The sequence below is a fragment of the Coptis chinensis genome, chromosome 3, assembly GCF_015680905.1.
Source record: "Coptis chinensis isolate HL-2020 chromosome 3, ASM1568090v1, whole genome shotgun sequence".
In the NCBI taxonomy this organism is placed as follows: domain Eukaryota; kingdom Viridiplantae; phylum Streptophyta; class Magnoliopsida; order Ranunculales; family Ranunculaceae; genus Coptis; species Coptis chinensis.
Window position 1 is genome coordinate 29,673,952 of NC_141458.1, and position 12,220 is coordinate 29,686,171.

The 12,220-nt window shown below is 33.6% G+C and overlaps 2 long non-coding RNA genes across 2 annotated transcripts; both read right to left on the bottom strand.

Annotated features, from left to right (window-relative positions):
- Positions 1-8,226: 8,226 nt before the first annotated feature.
- Positions 8,227-10,402, bottom strand: LOC147509075 (uncharacterized). Its single transcript, XR_015216492.1, has 3 exons — positions 10,255-10,402; positions 9,392-9,502; positions 8,227-8,988 (listed from the first exon to the last, which is right to left on the bottom strand). It is a non-coding gene; the product is annotated as an uncharacterized LOC147509075 (long non-coding RNA).
- Positions 10,403-10,500: 98 nt separating this feature from the next.
- Positions 10,501-11,027, bottom strand: LOC147509076 (uncharacterized). The gene is made up of 3 exons (XR_015217088.1): positions 10,905-11,027; positions 10,692-10,793; positions 10,501-10,612 (listed from the first exon to the last, which is right to left on the bottom strand). It is a non-coding gene; the product is annotated as an uncharacterized LOC147509076 (long non-coding RNA).
- Positions 11,028-12,220: the final 1,193 nt, after the last annotated feature.

Consider the following 12,220-nt stretch of genomic DNA (forward strand, 5'->3'; position numbering starts at 1 on the left):
AATACAAAAAAAAAAAAAAAAAAATCATCTTTCTACCATCTATAGAAAGAGGAAAAACTTAGTGGAAAAGATTAAGGATGATATGGGTGTGTGGAGAACCACTAGGGAAGAGATTGGTGAAACAGTGAATGAGTACTTTACTAATCTCTTCATCCACCTCTGATCAACAACCACATTGCCAAGAGATATCTAATTTATTTCATCCTGTGATCTCTAAAAGAGAGAACCAAATTATACTAATATTCCATCTGAAATTGAAGTGTGGAATGTAGTTAAGAAAATAGGCAAGCTCAAAGCCCCTAGACCAGATGGGTTCCAGGGCATTTTCTACCAACAATGTTGGGACATTGTTAGACCTGACATCATCAACCTTGTTCAATACTTCTTCACGTACGTATGGGAATCTGCACCCCAAAATAAATGAAACCTTCATCATTTTGATCCCCAAAATCCCCAATCCTGACCACATATCAAAATTTAGACCAATCAGCATGTGAACATATCTTATAAAGTCATATCAAAGATTTTAGCCAATAGATTAAAAGCCCCATCTTCACAAGTTCATCTCCCTTTCCAAGGAGCCTTCATGAAAGGAAAAAATATTGGAGACAATATTGGACTAGCTAGTGAAGTGTTCCACCAAATGAAACTTATGAAAAAGAAGAAACAAAGTATGTGTGCCATTAAAATGGACATGGCCAAAGTTTATGATAGAGTAGAGTGGGGGATTTTGGATGAGATTATGAAAAAGTTAGGTTTTTCCTCTAAGTGGAGAAACCTCATATCCAATTGTTTGGGCACTATTTCTTTCAGGGTGTTTCTCAATAGGTCTCTTCTGTCTCACATCTTCCCACAAAGAGGTTTGAGACAAGGAGACCCTTTGTCCCCATGTATTTTCATTATGTTGTTTGAGGTCCTGTCTAGACTCATAATAAAAGAAGAGAAAAATGGGAATCTGTATGGTATTAAGATTAGGAGAAACTCTCCTTCTTTATCACATCTTATGTATGCAGATGACCTCATTCTTTTTTGCAAAGCTGACTTTGAGGAAAATGTCAACTTAAAAAGGGTTATTGATAAAGGGTTATTGATGTATATTGTGAGGTTTCTGGTCAGATCATAAAGTGAATTTTGGCAAAACAAGCATTTTTTGTAGTGAAAATGTTCAACCAGACTATCAAAATGTTTTGAAAAGTTTTTTTTTTTTGGTGAATTTTTCTTAAAAAGAATGATAAGTATTTGGGGAGGGGGGAGGCAATTAGAATAACTAAAAATAAATTTGAGGATTTTGGATGTATCCTAGGTAAGGTTTTTACAAAAATCAGAGGGTGAAGGGCAAAAGTCCTCTCACAAGCTGGTAGAACTTTCCTAGTACATGCGCTCAAGCTATGCCTATTTATGCTATGTTAACATATGCACTTTCTAACAAGATCGATGTATAAAAATATTAACAAAGCTTGCATAAGTTTTTGGTGGAATGGTATTGAGGAAAATCATGACATACATACCATGAATTCGGGAACTATTTGCAAACCCAAAAAATTTGGAGGGCTAGGGTTCAGACATATACCAAAGCCGTGAACAATGCTCTTTAGGGGAAACAATGTTTCAGATTATTCATTGACAAAACCTCTCTCTGGGCCAAAAGTTTCAAATCTGTATACAAAAAGTTGTGGCCAAGAGGTGGAGGTATATCTAATATTAATATATACATGATCATATCTCGTACTTTTGGAGAGGAATATCAAAAAGTTATGATCTCATCAAACCTGGCGGGGCTTATCTGGACTATAAATAATGGTGAGCATACTTCAGTATGTAATTATCTATAGATATGCTTCAATGATGAAGTATGTAATGATCCATGGATATGCTTCAATGATAAACCTATCCTTCTGGAGGATCACATTTTCAACCCCCATTTTGATAGAAACACTAATGTCAAAGGCATCTTGAATCATAGTAAGGATGGTTAGAATAAGCATTTTCTAGCTGGAATTCTTCTTCCCACAGCCTATTGTTGACCAAATTGTGCAAATTCTTGTTAGACCCTCTAACCTAGAGGATGTCATAACTTGAGAATGCCACCCCAAAGGCATTTCATTGTGAAATCTGATTACAAGTTATTGACAAGTGACAACTGGGAAGCTGAAAGTTCTTCTGTTCAAGGAAAAACTATTTAGAGGATATGGGAAGCTAAAATAGCAGCAAGAACTCAACACTTTATCTGGAAGACCTATATGGGAGGATTGCCTACTGGCAATATCTTATTAAGTAGAGGACTGAAAGGGGAATTTACTTGCCCTTTTTGCCAATTATGCATTGAATCCACAGAGCACGTCTTCTTCCAATGCAATTGGATAAGGGGAGTGGTACAGTAGTATAACAAACATAAGGGTAGATAGTTACCCTGACAGATATATATATTATTAAAAGAATTAGATCATGGTTAACACGTGCGAAAATAAATTAACTAAAATTAAACATCAACAAAATAACTTGAATGAATCACCGATTTCCTTTCTCAAAAAGGGGTAGGGGTTTTCCTATGAAAGTGGTTGAGTCAGGTGGCTACCTACGTACCCCTTTTAGGGATCAAACCAATCGTAGTTCTCTTATTGAGGTGTAAATATCTATGGGAATGGATTAAGCCATTCCGATACGGAAGGCAACATAGGTTCTTGATCTGACTCTTGTTCTAATCATGTAACGTCTACTAACCGATTCCCTAGCTTGAAATCGGTATTCTACATTGTACATTGTACACCACTTCACTTTGAACATTTTCTAGGTTTGTCCCGAATTCTCAAGAAAACGAACAAAAATCTCAATAACAATAAAGAATATTATTTCATTACTATTCTAACTAAAATATAGTTACGTGAGAAAATCAAATGATAATTAATTAAATAGGTAAGAGTATAGCAGCTTGGAAATGGCCTGCGGTGGGTTGGCATGTGGCCTATAACTGCCTGAAGCGGCCTAGCAATAGCTTGTAACGGCCTGGAGACGGCATGAAGCGACCTAGCAATGACCTGGAGCGGCTTGTAGAGTGGCCTAGTGCGGCCTTAACAGATGGTGTACCTGAGAACTGTACAAATAGAATTCAACGCATTTGCCATTATCTCTCTCTCATATTTAATACTCATGAGTCATGCCCCTTAATCAAATTAATTCTAACTATATATATATAGTTAGAAAATAAATTCAAACATAAATTTTTGTGGATATCATCTACTCACCATAAACATATCTCTACAAAATTTCAACTTATTTGAAAATCTCTAACCTAGGCAAAGATGATTGCAAAAACACTATTTTCTGGACCGTTAGATTTTTTTTCAAAGATGACAACAATTTTTATCTAGGTTAGAGGTTTTCAAATGAGCTGAAATTTTGTAGAGATGGTCTTTATGGTATAAAATAAGATCCGGACCAACCGACCAAACTAATTAAGACCCCACTTTTTGTGGATATAATCTTCTCACAATAGATAGCATGCCCACAAAATTTCATCCTATTTGGATATGTCCAACATTGCGAAAACTAGTGTTCAATTTTGAACATTTATCTAACAGTCCATAATTTTCCGATTTCGTAATAACATTTGATTAGGTTAGACATATTTGAATGAGCCGAAATTTGGTGGACATGTTATTCATGGTGGGGAGATCGTATCTACAAAATATCAACCCTTGATTCAACTTATATGATGAGATATGACTTCACCTACAAAATGATTTAAAAGGACCTTAAATAAGGACCAAACTAAAACAACCATAACTTCACCTACAAAATGATTTAAAACATGATTTTTTGTGTATATGATCTACTAACCATAAAGAATTCGTTTGATATCCTCTAACTTAGATAAAAATTATTGTCCATTTTTGAAAAATATCTAACGGTCCAGAAATGTCTAGTTTTTGCAATCATCTTTTGTCAATATTAAAAATTGTCAAACGAGTTGAATTTTTGTAGAGATATTCTTTATGGTTAGTAGATCATATGTACAAAATATTAGATTTTAAATCATTTTGTAGGTGAAGTTATGATTGTTTTAGATTTAGTCCTTATTTTTCTCTAAAAGTAACTACTTAAGTTAACTTAAAATAAGTACGTAAGTAATTCAAATCTAATTTTTTGTGGTTGTGAAACACTCATCATAAATATCATTCCCACAAAATTTCAACTCATTTGAAAACCTCTAACTTAGAGAAAAATTGTTGTCATATTTAAAAAGAAATCTAATGGTCTAGAAATGTTGAGTTTTTGCAATAATTTTTTGCTAATGTTAGAGGTTTCCAAATGTGCTGAAATTTTATGGAGATGATCTTTACAGTGAGTATATCATATCCACAAAACATTGGGGTTGAATTCATTTTATAGGTAAAATTTTACCTACGTACTTATTTTAAATTAACTTAAATAGCTACTTTTTAGAGAATGACTATATATATATATGTGTGTGAGAGAAACTCTGTAAAATTCTCATCCAGTTTTGCTTGCTTGTTGTGAGAATCTAGTCCTACTTCTGAAAGAGAAATAGTCAATTCCCAAAACCAAAAGAAAACTAAAGAGTTCCCCTCATTCCAGATGATTTTCTTCCCTAAAAAAATATAGGTGGCGTCGTCTCCCTCTAATCATCCCTTATGACATGTTTCCTTTTCTTTTTAATTACCTTGGATGTGTGTCTCTTCTCTCATAGTAACTACCTATCAAGCTTATGATCCTCTCTCTTCCTTTCTCTTCGTACTTTCTAACATACCGAGATGACAATAAATATCCTGTCCAAGCAAGAGGTGGTATGCATGTGTTACTAGGAGGTGTACGCACCATATTAGTCCTTATCACAAAATGGTGCCTCAATAAAAACAACTCAAACTTGATTTAATAGAACATGCCCAAATAATAGGAGCAAGCCCGATATAGAACAAGACTTAAGAAATGGCCCAATAAATTAAAAGGTGAAACAAGTCTAATATAATAGAAAAGGCCCCTAATAATAAACGTTAACACCTAACCAATGATAAACGTTAAACCCACCAATTAGCATATAATTAGACGGGTTCCAATTAATTGTTGCAATCAATAAATTCACATGAACTTTAGAAAGTACCGTGTCAAACATCTATACCAAAAATTGTAATTATTAAATTACTAAAAAAAATAGATACCAGCACTCGCCACCCAAATCAGTCTATAAAAATATTCTTTAGTAATACCGAGCTAACATATAAAATGACTGGATTATCCTTAAATAAAATACCGAATCATTACATTAACTTACTCTTTGATGTTTCTTTTAACAGGTCTACCGGCAAACAGCAAGAGTGATAGCTAAGACGGAGGGAAACACCCATAACTTAAGCTTCAAGGTTTTGAACTTTGAATGAGATAACCATTAAAATTTTATTATTTCCCCTACCATCACATATTAAATTAAAAAAATGGATTTGTTCATTTTGTTCATTTGTTTATTTGTTTTTGTCTAACATGTGGTCCTTAATCAAGACGGACTGTAACATTAATAATGTAAGAATATTAATTGGAACTTTGGAAGGACATACTTTTATGCTTAAGGTTTAAAAATGAGGACCATGTATAATCCAACGAAACAAGCTAATCCGAGTGGCCTAGTCCTTTTTAGTAAGAGAAAAGCAAAAGAAAATTAAAACAAAACAATATATAACAATTGAAGTAATCGCCGCGTCAAAATCTCAATAGGCTTTTAGTGTCAGATTTCCTACCGTCCTTAGTTCCTTACTGAACGAAAGTCAATCAATAATGAAGCATCACATCATGTTTATATATATTCGTCGGAAGCAAATGGAAATCACAAATATAATACTCGTACACATCACAAAACAACGTTATAGTTACGCCATCTTAATGACCATTTTCCTTATCAGTAGATTGTTGCCGTACATTCCCAAAGCTTGATTGGGTTCAAGTCCACTCTTGTGCACGGAATGACGACTATGATAAAACTCTTGGTGTTTGTTTTTTTGTTTTTTTTGTTTTTTTGCTACTTACAAGTGCTTACTATTTTCTACTAACAAATTTTTATAAGTTAAGTTTTGATACTTACACTTTTGACACTTATTATAAGTAACAAAAATAACATAAAAAAAGTTTATCACTTATAATTAGCTGAAAAACAAACACCCAAAATAGTAAGTACTTACAAAAACCAAAAAACAATGGTGATCTTGGACACACCCATAAAAATACTTTCATACCCCAATTTCAAAATAAATAAATAAAATTGTTTTAGACACATTTATGTCCCTAATTTTTTTTATTAGGCGTACCCAAGACAAAACAATTTATTTATTAGAATATATTAAGAACTTAATACTTAACCATATATATTCTAAGTTTTTCACTTGTAACTGAAAAAGAACATAAACATATTCTTTTTTTTCTATTAAAAAATAAAATGATATTGATTTCTTCTCTAATAATCTCTTCTTTAGTAACATTTCTCTCACTAATAAACATACAAGTACCCACTTTTAATTTGAATCAACTATACCAAAATAATGGGGCTGGGATGAATACCAACCTAATGAGAATGAGTATGAAGGGAAAAAAAATCGAAATCAAATTTTGACAATGAGGAAAGAAGAAGATTGTCAAAAAAATAGGTGGTTTTTTTTTTTTTTTTTTTTTTTTTTTTTTTTTTTTGAAAATACCTCAATTTAATTTAGGAGATCTTTATATATATATATATCTACTTTTTCTAATATATATATATTATAGCTCTACCCTCTTCAATTGAGGAAGCGTTTCTAGAGTGTCCACGTGCCATGGTTAATTAAGATAATATATATATATATATTAGAGTTCTACCCTCTTCAATTGAGAAAGCGTTTCTAGAGTGTCCATGTGTCATGGCTAATTAAGAAAAGGTAGGAGATAAAATAGAAAACAAATATTTATCTTTATCCTTAAATATATATTCCTAAACTTTATTACTAAATATAAAAAAGTATGATATAAATAAGGAAACAATCCCATATAGAGTTTCACAGCTCTCTAACTTTTCCTAAACACTATAGCTAATTACAAAAAAAAAATCTCATCTAGAGTTTCACATAATCTTCAACTTTTCCTAAACAATATAGCTAATTACGAAAAAAAAAGGAGACAAAAAACTAAATTACTAAAAACAATAATTTCCACCGAAAACGATTTTCCTAAAACCCTTTCGATTTGATGTGTCATCCACTATGTGATTTAGACATTTATTCAGTTAAGGATTCAAAAAATCACAATTACGGCCACAATAATTACGACATATTTCAATTCCTTAGATATATATTATAGTTATACCCTCATCCATAGTACAAAATATCAGGATATGGCAAAATATCGACCTCTGATTTATGGATATGTATCGTGGATATATCCTCCTGTGTGAGGATATATTACATTGTGGCATCTGTAAATATCGTGTATATATCAATAAATATCGACAAATATCCACAGACTATATGTGGGTATTTCTGACTGCAAATATCGTAGATATATCGCTATATATCAACAAATATCAATAAATATCCACAAATCAACTATATTTTTTTTGAATGTAGTCATTGTAAAGGTTGAATTTAATCAGTTCTTACAAGTGTGAATAATGGGAAAGATTGTGATGGGTCGAGTTTTGACTGAGCTCGCTTTGGGACGAGCTGCCTATGTATCAAGTTTTTGTGATGAACTTGAATCAAGTCAGACGTAGTTCCTCTCCTCTGTTTTATAGGTAAGTACCCAATGCTTCCCCTTTCCTCCGTCATTTCGGGTCCCCTGCCTTGATGAGAATAAATGAGCTTTTAGACGGTGTATTCATGAGCCTTGACCGATGCTATGGCTTTAACCAACACAGCCTACGTTGGCGTTCGCCCGTTAGCGTGCATATGCCAGTTGTCACTTCGTTACGGGACGGTGTTATGTTGTAACGATCTGTCATGAGTCCTAGAAGTTGTCACCTCGTTCTGGACGAGGTGTTATGTTGTAACAATCTTCTATGAGTTTTCCTGATTCGTGTTGGACACATGCATAATATATATAAATATATTATTCCCACAGTCGTACTTTTAATATAAATTACTCTCTGATACTCAAAAATACACCTCAGAATTCCTACATATTACATTGACTTTTAATTCTTTAACAATGAATCTTGAATTTTTTTTCTACATATTACAATACTTGTTGCACTTGCACTGAGCGTCAATCATATATCACATCTATTAGATCTTCTGTTGTGATTGAATCCATGATGAGAGCTTGAAGGCCTGCAACCTTGATGTCCATAGATACCTCGCTTATAGAGTCTATCCAACACTCTAACGTCTTCAGGAGACGACCAACACAACTCCAATCCACTTCATCAGTTGTCAATAGGACGTGTTCAATTACATCACTTGCCAAAACCATGCTCCCACTAGTATCCTCCCCATCACTACCATAAACCGCATCCATCATCTTGATCAAGCAATCTACAACATATTGCTGCCCTTTGGTTGAAGCCAGGATTTTACACCCTTCAATAGAGGTTGTTATTTGGGATAATAGGGGAAGCATAAATAAAACAGAATAGAATGGTCTTGGTTCATCCTCACCCTTGATGGAAAGAAGGTACTCGAGAAGATCCAAAGCCTTTAGCATGCAGGCAAAGGGTGATTCCGCAAAGTACTTCCCAACAAACAACACTGAATCAAGAAGATCCTCTCCTTTTCTATGATCATGATCCTTTGCCTCTTGCAAGAACTCTAGAACCTTACCCATCGTCTCGTTCAGACCATTGACCATCATTATTCCCATGCTTTTATCAATATAACTCTCATTGATTTCAGAGACATTTTCTGTTGAGACCGATTTCATCATCTTTTCTGCTGAGACTGATTTCATCATCTTTTCTTATGATGATTCCTTCACGTATAAATCTTCAGCACAGATGCACGCACACAAGAACAACTAGCCCTAGCATTTCCAGAGAGATAAGAGATAAGAGATAAGAGAACGAAGATAACAATAAAACAATAAAACAGTCATTGAATACCAAAGACACGTGACATCTACAATTATTACAAAACTCAGGACATGATACAGACCAACTAAACAAAACCCAAACTACATAGAGACAGAAAAAATCCTACAAAAATTTAGGCAGAATTTCCTCTGTATTTTCGACATTTCATAAACTTAAATCCTGTCATAACTTGGAAATCCAATAAAACTACACCAACTACTAAAAGATATACTGATTAGACTATCAATGAGAAGAAACCAAGTAAAAAGTATTTTCTTAAGCTACAGTATGTTGTTTCAATCTCTGCCGACTAAGAAAGTTTTGCAGCTGAAAATTGTAAAGGTCCAGGAGTACCTTCTTAAGTTCGACTTTAGGTGGTGATCCTTCTTGGTAGAAGCTTGGCATTGGGTTTGCTCTAAATGTCAAGCTCTTCCTAAGTTGCTTGAGAGCTGCCTCTCGCTCTTCCTGAAGAATGTAAGGTTCATAAGACAACAGTAGAAGAGGTCATCTTACAAAGTTCAATTTAACATAACCCAAACAAGAGAACCAGAATTTTTAGGGAAAAAATAAGAAGAAAAAAGACGGCTCTCCGATTGGATGAACATACCTTAGTTCTAGCTTCAGATTGGTTCCTCTCTGGAGTATCGCGATAAAATAAAACATGAAATCTTCTTGCCTTAGCCAATGTGGTCCTTTTCTCTTATTTGTTTTTCAAGAATATGTTGAAACCCTCTTTTACTATTTTAAGTTAGATGAATAGTTAGTCACCGTTTCGCGACTCGATGCGTTTCACTTTTTTTTTTTTTAGTGAGAGCGAAGTTGCAATCGTTATTAATCGCCTCTTTGTTCTACTTAATCAGGGAACTTGGAACATGTTGCCGAGCGGCAGGGAAAACATCTAGCAGCTATGTTAAACCAGATTGGAAAAGAAGGCGGAGGACATGCAAACTGTGTCGGAGACAAGGAATTAGGTGCCTCATTTGTCTACAAGCATATAGGCAGCATGGCAACTATTGGCAGATACAAAGCTCTTGTAGACCTCAAGAAGAGCAAAGTCGGTATCTCAAAAATTTAGTTATTTATGCTAATTTACTTTAACTAAGTGGCTAACTAAGTTACTTATCTTTCTCAGAAGGTAAAAGGTTTGGTTAAACTTACACAAAACAAAAAAAAATAGAGAAATTCAGAGTTTTGGTTCCTCAACAGTGAGTACTTACCTCTGACGGATGTAAGGGCTTAATAATAGTTTAGTAGTCATTTGAGAACTTCTCTATAGCACCAATCTCAATAATAAGAGCTAGTGTTTCACTCGCTACCATACCCACAGATGGATCACTTTCATCTAGTAGATTGAAAAGATAAGGTATTGACACATAACCAACCACAAATGCATGTAAATTTCTTGCATCGAAATACCATACCAAAATTGAATCTTGTGAATTTAGGATTGACAACAGGCACTCACTCGTTCCAAAGCTTTGGACTTATACTCCAACTATTCAAGCTTGCAAGTAGAAAGGACCAAGCAGATATAGCAGCTATTAGTACTTGATTATTGCGCTCACTTGTTGCTTCCTGAATAACACCAATAAATTTCAATCACCCAGTTCACTTATCAATAGCAGTTTTTCAAAGAAATAGTAAGCCCAAGTACCAATTTGTGATGAAGAAAATCCCATATCACTTGCATTGAGCGTTAAATATCTTGAGGATCGTATTCTCCGACAAAGGTAACAATTGCCAAAGATTCCAATAACTATGATCATACAGTGAAATTACACAAAAACAGTTCCGTATACAAACAACATTCTTATTATGGTTAAAAATGATAGAATAAATCCCAAGTGTCTTGTTATATCATACTTACACATAATAAACTCGATGGATCAGAATCAAGCTTCAAAGTTTGGGAGATTCGAGGAATTGAGTCTTCCAGTATTTCATGTTCTACTCCAATATCCTGACAACCGACAGTGAGGGACAACAATCCTACAAATCACAACGCCAGAAAATGCATGTTTTATTAAATAAGATTACTGGAAAACAAAATGTCTTAGTTACTTCAAAGGATTAAAGATTACCAAGGATGTGAGAAGCTATTTAGACCTGATGGAGATGAGGCACGAGTAGAGTAGAGCTATAGAACTGCAAAAACAGAATGAAGTTTGATATACAGAGTAATTTACTGATAAAAGGAGACTTGTTGAGTTTGAGAGGTGTGCGAGAGACCGAGAGTGGAGAAGAATGAGCTTTTATAGCCATCAAAATTTCGCGTGGGAGAGGGTAGGAGTAGCTTTTTTTTAGTTTGTTCGTCGGTTTGCGAAACTCTCCAGTTTCTTTCTTTCGCCACCACCACCAAATATATCTGAAAATATCGTGATTAAAATAGAATTTTTATATCGTCGAAATATCGCGATATATCCACAAATATCGTCGATATTTACACTGGTATTTATCCAAATTAATATCGCGATATTTATGTATCTATTTCGGAAATCTCAATATTTATCGCGATATATCGAGATATTTTGTACTATGCCCTCATCAATCTATTTTTTTTGGAGCACTCGCAGGAACTCCAGTTTTTTCTAAACTCTATTACTATTTATAAAAAAATAGGATATAAATAAGAAAACAATTCCATATAAAGTTTTAGAGAGTCTCTAACTTTTCCTAAACACTATAACTAATTATGAAAAAATAATCCCATCTAGAGTGTCACACAATCTCCAACTTTTCCTAAACAATATAGCTAATTACGAAAAAAAAAATATGAGACAAAAAACTAAATTGCTAAAAACAATAGTTTCCACCGAAAACGATTTTCCTAAAACCCTTTCGATTTGATGTGCCATCCACAATGGGATTTAAATATTTATTCATAGTTAAGGATTCTAAAAATCACAATTCTAGCCACAATAATTACGACATATTCCAATTAAATTTATAAATTTATAAATTTTCAACACTATATATATAAATTTGATGTAACTGCATTGAACTAACCTCAAAAAATAATTAACGGGAAATCGGAAACTGGATGCAAGTATTAAACTAATCTTAAAAAGTAATTAATAAAAAATCAGAATATGGATACACTACATTAAACTAACCTCAAAGAATAATTAACGAGAAATCAAAACTTGGATGCAAATACATCAAACTAATATAAAAAAATAATTG